Source organism: Entelurus aequoreus, linkage group LG06 (genome assembly GCF_033978785.1).
Source record: "Entelurus aequoreus isolate RoL-2023_Sb linkage group LG06, RoL_Eaeq_v1.1, whole genome shotgun sequence".
NCBI lineage: Eukaryota > Metazoa > Chordata > Actinopteri > Syngnathiformes > Syngnathidae > Entelurus > Entelurus aequoreus.
The window spans coordinates 1,239,160-1,247,898 of NC_084736.1; positions in this window are offsets into that span (position 1 = coordinate 1,239,160).

The following is an 8,739-nucleotide window of genomic DNA, read 5'->3' on the forward strand; positions in this document are numbered from 1 at the left end:
CTAAGACTTCAACTGATTGTAACGGAATTGATATGGAAACGATACAAAAGGTTATAGAAGAGATCTCAGGACCATTAATGTATATTAGTAACCTATCATTTCAAACAGGTACATTCCCAAACAAAATGAAAATAGCTAAAGTTGCACCAATTTATAAGACTGGAGACAAACATCAATTTACAAATTATAGACCTGTTTCTTTACTTCCACAATTTTCTAAAATCATTGAAAAACTGTTCAATAACAAATTAGAGAGTTTCATAAATAAAAATAGAATACTCGAAGAGAACCAATATGGATACAGAGCTAATGTTTCAACTTTGATGACTTTAATTGAAATTACAGAAGAAATTACCAATGCAATAGATAGTAAAAAATGTGCAGCAGCAGTGTTCATGGATCTAACTAAAGCATTTGACACTATTAATCACAATATTTTAATCAAAAAACTAGAACGATATGGCATCAGAGGGTTAGTCTTAAACTGGATAAGAAGTTATCTAACGAACAGGAAACAATACATGAAGCTAGGCGAACACACGTCTACAACGCTAAATATATCCTGTGGTGTACCTCAGGGATCAATACCAGGACCTAAATTATTCAATCTCTATATAAATGACATTTGTAAAGTTACAAAAGATTTAAAGTTAGTACTATTTGCGGATGATACAACAGCGTTTTGTTCAGGAGAGAACACTCAGAAGTTAATACAAATAATAACAGAAGAAATTAACAAATTAAAAAGATGGTTTGACAATAACAGACTATCGTTGAATCTCAGTCAAACTAAAATAATGCTATTTGGTAACAGTAGAAGAGAAAGTCAAACACAAATACAAATAGACGGAAAAGAAATTGAAATAGTAAATGAAACCAAATTTCTAGGTATAATGATTGATGATAAATTGAACTGGAAATCTCACGTAAAAAATATACAACATAAAGTAGCAAGAAACACGTCAATAATGAATAAAGCAAAACATGTTCTAGACAAAAAATCACTTCATATTCTCTACTGCTCACTAGTGTTACCATATCTGAGTTACTGTGTAGAAATATGGGGAAATAATTACAAAAGTACACTTCATTCATTAACGGTGTTACAAAAAAGATCAGTTAGAATAATACATAATGTTGGATATAGAGAACATACAAATCCTTTATTTATTGAATCAAAGATACTGAAATTCCACGACATAGTGAATTTGCAAACAGCTAAAATTATACACAAAGCAAACTATAACCTGCTACCCAAGAATATACAACAATTTTTCTCAAAAAAAGAGGAGAAATATAATCTTAGAGAAAAATGTAATTTAAAACATTTGTATGCACGTACAACACTTAAAACCTTCAGTATATCAGTATGTGGAATTAAATTATGGAATGGATTAAGCAAAGCAATCAAACAATGTACTAATATGATCCACTTCAAGAAACTCTTCAAACTTAAAGTGTTTACAAAGTACAAAGAAGAAGAACCATGATAAACATTCTCAATTTATTTAATTCATCCATTCTTTCACTCTCAAAATAATCTTACTTATCTCATCATATGAAATGTAACTTACTTCACCAATTATTATTTATCTATTTATTTTTATTGTGATTACTTATGGAGTACATTGTGAATAAATTGAGAACAGGAAGTGAACAAAAACATTTAGCAACTGTTATGTAAAAGAAAAGGGGTAGGATTAAATAAGCTCTGCTTCTTCCTACTCCTTTGTTGAAAAGAGAAACTGGAAATTGTGATGTATCATGTTGTATGCTTGCATGTTCGAAATAAACTCAAACTCAAACTCAAATACATCATCAACCTGTCTGATGATGATGTGAGAGTGGCAGAGGAGGTCCTCCAGGTGCTTAAACCCCTCTAAAGTGTTACATCTGAAACTTCACCATCTGTGTCAATGATCCTGCCACTGAAAACAAGGACTCTACAATCCATGGCTCCAAGTGTGGAAGACAGCAGCATCGCTCCAGATGTCAGGCTTTATTTCACTATCTATGTTTCAAGGAAGATGATGTGCCTTCTTATGTTGCACTTTAACTTGTTTTTTATTAATGGTCATTGGTCCAAGTTTAAAGAAAGGAGAAATGCCTTTTTATGTTGCACTGTTTTTCATTAATTATGTTAAAATGCAAATAAAAATGCATGTCAAGTTGATCAACAGATTGTATTATTCTTCAGTGCAATAACAGTACTGAAATGAAGGCTAAAAGGCCATTAATGGGAGCTTTAAAAAAAAAGAAGAAAAAAAGAAGTAACTAAATAGTTACTTTTCACAGTAACGCATTACTTTTTGATGTAAGTAACTGAGTTAGTAACTGAGTTACTTTTGAAATTAAGTAACTAGTAATTGTAACTAGTTACTGGTTTTCAGTAACTAACCCAACACTGTATATCACACATATATACTGTATGTGTCATATATATATTTCGACACATATATACTGTATGTGTCATATATATATACATATATATACATACATATACATATATACATATACATACATACTGTATATACAAACCCCGTTTCCATATGAGTTGGGAAATTGTGTTAGATGTAAATATAAACAAAATACAATGATTTGCAAATCCTTTTCAACCCATATTCAATTGAATGCACTACAAAGACAAGATATTTGATGTTCAAACTCATAAACTTTTTTTTTTTTTTCAATTAATAATTAACTTAGAATTTCATGGCTGCAACACGTGCCAAAGTAGTTGGGAAAGGGCATGTTCACCACTGTGTTACATGGCCTTTCCTTTTAACAACACTCAGTAAACGTTTGGGAACTGAGGAGACACATTTTTTAAGCTTTTCAGGTGGAATTCTTTCCCATTCTTGCTTGATGTACAGCTTAAGTTGTTCAACAGTCCAGGAGTCTCCGTTGTGGTATTTTAGGCTTCATAATGCGCCACACATTTTCAATGGGAGACAGGTCTGGACTACAGGCAGGCCAGTCTAGTACCCGCACTCTTTTACTATGAAGCCACGTTGATGTAACACGTGGCTTGGCATTGTCTTACTGAAATAAGCAGGGGCGTCCATGGTAACGTTGCTTGGATGGCAACATACTGTATGTTGCTCCAAAACCTGTATGTACCTTTCAGCAATAATGGCGCCTTCACAGATGTGTAAGTTACCCATGTCTTGGGCACTAATACACCCCCATACCATCACAGATGCTGGCTTTTCAACTTTGTGCCTATAACAATCCGGATGGTTCTTTTCCTCTTTGGTCCGGAGGACACGACGTCCACAGTTTCCAAAAACAATTTGAAATGTGGACTCATCAGACCACAGAACACTTTTCCACTTTGTATCAGTCCATCTTAGATGAGCTCAGGCCCAGCGAAGCCGACGGCGTTTCTGGGTGTTGTTGATAAACGGTTTTCGCCTTGCATAGGAGAGTTTTAACTTGCACTGACAGATGTAGCGACCAACTGTAGTTACTGACAGTGGGTTTCTAAAGTGTTCCTGAGTCCATGTGGTGATATCCTTTACACACTGATGTCGCTTGTTGATGCAGTACAGCCTGAGGGATCGAAGGTCACGGGCTTAGCTTCCTTACGTGCAGTGATTTCTCCAGATTCTCTGAACCCTTTGATGATATTACGGACCGTAGATGGTGAAATCCCTAAATTCCTTGCAATAGCTGGTTGAGAAAGGTTTTTCTTAAACAGTTCAACAATTTGCTCACGCATTTGTTGACAAAGTGGTGACCCTCGCCCCATCCTTGTTTGTGAATGACTGAGCATTTCATGGAATCTGCTTTTATACCCAATCATGGCACCCACCTGTTCCCAATTTGCCTGTTCACCTGTGGGATGTTCCAAATAAGTGTTTGATGAGCATTCCTCAACTTTATCAGTATTTATTGCCACCTTTCCCAACTTCTTTGTCACGTGTTGCTGGCATCAAATTCTAACGTTAATGATTATTTGCAACAAAAAAAAAGTTTATCAGTTTGAACATCAAATATGTTGTCTTTGTAGCATATTCAACTGAATATGAGTTGAAAATTATTTGCAAATCATTGTATTCCGTTTATATTTACATCTGACACAATTTCCCAACTCATATGGAAACGGGGTTTGTATATGTTATAGTTATTTAAATGACTCTTACCATAACATGTTACGTTAACATACCAGGCACGTTCTCAGTTGGTTATTTATGCGTCATATAATGTACACTTATTCAGCCTGTTGTTCACTATTCTTTATTTATTTTAAATTGCCTTTCAAATGTCTATTCTTGGTTTTATCAAATAAATTTCCCAATAAATGCGACTTATACTCCAGTACGACTTATATATATTTTTTTCCTTCTTTATAATGCATTTTCGGCCGGTGCGACTTATACTCCGGAGCGACTTACACTCCGAAAAATACGGTATATATATCGACACATATATATACATTACATTGCCAAAAGTATTTGGCCACCTGCCTTGACTCACATATGAATATGAAGTTCCATCCCATTCCTAACCCATAGGGTTCAATATGATGTGGGTCCACCTTTTGCAGCTATTACAGCCTCAACTCTTCTGGAAAGGCTGTCCACAAGGTTGCGGGGTACGTTTATAGGAATTTTCCACCATTCTTCCAAAAGCGCATTGGTAAGGTCACACACTGATGTTGGTGGAGAAGGCCTGGCTCTCAGTCTCCGTTCTAATTCATCCCAAAGGTGTTCTAACAGGTTCAGGTCAGGACTCTGTGCAAAATGCACTTGTTGTCCATGACACACGCCTGCCCATACCATAACCCCGCCCCCACCATGAGCCACTCCCTTCACAACGAGGACATAAACAAAGCACTCTCCCACACGACGCCACACTCGCCATTGAATGTGAGTATTTGCCCACTCAAGTCGGTTAGGAGGACCAACTGCAGACAGGTGGAGACCCCGATGAGGACCACAAGCATGCAGATGAACTTCCCTGAGATGGTTTCTCACAGTTTGTGCAGAAATTATTTGGTTATGCAGACCAATTGTTGCAGCAGCTGTCCGGGTGGCTGGTCTCAGACAATCATACAGGTGCACCTGCTGGGTGTGGAGGTCCTGGGCTGGTGTGGTTACACGTGCCAAATTGCCTGGACTATTTTCAAGAATGTGGAAGAAAGAAGCATCGCTCCATCTTCTTACGCACTAAGTACTGCAAGTTGCTGCATTGCTGTCTGTGCACACGTAGTAGTAATACACAAAGTACACACACATATTTGCCAATAATATGCCATTAACAGACATACTGTATATTTACCAGTAACATGCGAAGAATAAATATATTTGCCAGTAATACACCAAGTACACACATATAATTAGCAGTAATACTCAAGTACACATACATTTACCAGTAATACGCCAAGTACACACATGTATTTAACAGTAATACGTCATGTAAACACAAATGGAAATTTACCAGTATTACGCCAAGTACACACATACAATTAAAGTTAAAGTACCAATGATTGTCACACACACACTAGGTGTGGCTTAATTATTCTCTGCATTTGACCCATCACCCTTGATCACCGCCTGGGAGGTGAGGGGAGCAGTGGGCAGCAGAGGTGGCCGCGCCCGGGATTTACCAGTATTACACCAAATACACAGATATTTACCAGTAATACACTAAAGTACACACATACATTTACCAGTATTACGCCAAGTTCACAGATATTTTCTAGTAATACGCCAAGTACACACACATATTTGCCAGTAATACGCCAATGTTAAATATTATTAGTAGACGTGTCATCAAATGTTAAATATTATTAGTAGACATGTCATCAAATGTTAAATACTATAAGTAGACATGTCACCCAATGTTAAATATTATTAGTAGACGTGTCACCAAATGTTAAATATTATTAGTAGATGTGTCACCAAATGTTACATTTTATTATTAGACGTGTCATCAAATGTTAAATACATACATACATACATACATACATACATACAATATATATACATATATACATACAGTATATATATACAGATATACATACAGTATATATACATACAGTATATATATTATATATATATTATATATATATATATACATACAAACCCCGTTTCCATATGAGTTGGGAAATTGTGTTAGATGTAAATATAAACGGAATACAATGATTTGCAAATAATTTTCAACCCATATTCAGTTGAATATGCTACAAAGACAACATTTCAAATTGTTTTTGGAAACTGTGGACGTCGTGTCCTCCGGACCAAAGAGGAAAAGAACCATCCGGATTGTTATAGGCGCAAAGTTGAAAAGCCAGCATCTGTGATGGTATGGGGGTGTATTAGTGCCCAAGACAAGGGTAACTTACACATCTGTGAAGGCGCCATTAATGCTGAAAGGTACATACAGGTTTTGGAGCAACATATGTTGCCATCCAAGCAATGTTACCATGGACGCCCCTGCTTATTTCAGCAAGACAATGCCAAGCCATGTGTTACATCAATGTGGCTTCATAGTAAAAGAGTGTGGGTACTAGACTGGCCTGCCTGTAGTCCAGACCTGTCTCCCATTGAAAATGTGTGGCGCATTATGAAGCCTAAAATACCACAACGGAGACCCCCGGACTGTTAAACAACTTAAGCTGTATATCAAGCAAGAATGGGAATGAATTCCACCTGAGAAGCTTAAAAAATGTGTCTCCTCAGTTGCCAAACGTTTACAGAGTGTTGTTAAAAGGAAAGGCCATGTAACACAGTGGTGAACATGCCCTTTCCCAACTACTTTGGCACGTGTTGCAGCCATGAAATTCTAAGTTAATTATTTTTATTTTTTTTTAAATAAAGTTTATGAGTTTGAACATCAAATATCTTGTCTTTGTAGTGCATTCAATTGAATATGGGTTGAAAAGGATTTGCAAATCATTGTATTCCATTTATATTTACATTAACACAATTTTCCAACTCATATGGAAACGGGGTTTGTATATATATATATATATATATATATATATATATATATATATATATATATATATATATATATATATATATATATATATATACATATATACATATATATATATATATATATATACACATATAAATATACATATATATATACATATAAATATATAAACACATATATATATATATATATATATATATATATATATATATATATATATATATATATATATATATATATATATATATATATATATATATATATATACAGAGTGTTTGAAAGGGGATCGAAAGAAAAACAACAACAATAACAAAACAAAACACAAGAACTTTTGTTCATGAAGTGACTTGTTTTCATGCATATTTGTACCTGCTATCCGAATGTAATCAAGCTCACATGGGCTAGTGACACACGTTTACACGCGTCACCATGGCAACACCAATGCAAGCCCGCTGGTGGCGACACAAAGTGTGTGTGTGTGTGTGTGTGTGTGTGTGTGTGTGTGTGTGTGTGTGTGTGTGTGTGTGTGTGTGTGTGTGTGTGTGTGTGTGTGTGTGTGTGTGTGTGTGTGTGTGTGTGTGTGTGTGTGTGTGCGCGTGCGTGCGTGTGTGTGTGTGTGCTGACTGTGCGAGCGAGTGAGAGAAAGGCAGAGTTTAGCGTGGACTAAGGGTACCAGCGTGAAGACGTGCCGAGCTCAGCAAAAGAGAAGTGAAAAGGACCCCCAGCCTTCTCCTGCGTCTTGCCCCCCCGCTCAGTCCAGCAGCGTCAGCGTGCGAACACTGCAGTCTTCTGTCAGCTGCACCCCGCCAGCCAATCAGGGCCCGGCAGCAAGAATCTGCAATCCAGCATTTGGCGCTAAAGTGCAGGATGGCGAGGATGAAGACGAGGAAGAGGAGCCAAGGTTGAGAGAGGGGATGAATGATGGTGAGGGGTTGTGCTAATCAGGTGAAATGAAGAATGATGGTGAGGGGTTGTGCTAATCAGTGAGGAGCTTCCATCTCCACAATTGCTGAGGCCAACACTGCGGATGCTGCTGCGCAAACACTCGGTGTTACTGTGCTGGCAAGTGTGCTGCGTGGAAAGTCACCTCTGCTTTTATATCTACCTTCAGCGCCGCACACCTGCCGTCAACCACCTCTTTTACTGATTGATTGCCTTTTCATGGCACCCAGGAGGATGACACCTGACACGCTCATGTCCTTTGTCCAGAAGTACTACTTCAAGTACCTGGTTCAATTCTTCCAATACAAGTACCTGATCCAATACTTCCAATACAAGTACCTGATCCAATACTTCCAATACAAGTACCTGATCCAATACTTCCAATACAAGTACCTGATCCAATACAAGGACCTGGTCCAATACAAGTGCCTGGTCCAATTCTTCCAATACAAGTACCTGGTCCAATACAAGTACCTGATCCAATACAAGTGCCTGGTCCAATACTTCCAATACAAGTACCTGGTCCAATACTTCCAATACAAGGACCTGGTCCAATACAAGTACCTAATCCAATAAGAATACCTGGTTTAATACTTCCAATACAAGTACCTGGTCCAATACTTCCAATACAAGTACCTGATCCAATACAAGTACCTGATCCAATACAAGTGTCTGGTCCAATACTTCCAATACAAGTACCTGATCCAATACAAGTACCTGATCCAGTACAAGTACCTGGTCCAATACTTCCAATACAAGTACCTGGTCCAATACAAGTACCTGATCCAATACAAGTGCCTGGTCCAATACGTCCAATACAAGTGTCTGGTCCAATACTTCCAATACAAGTAC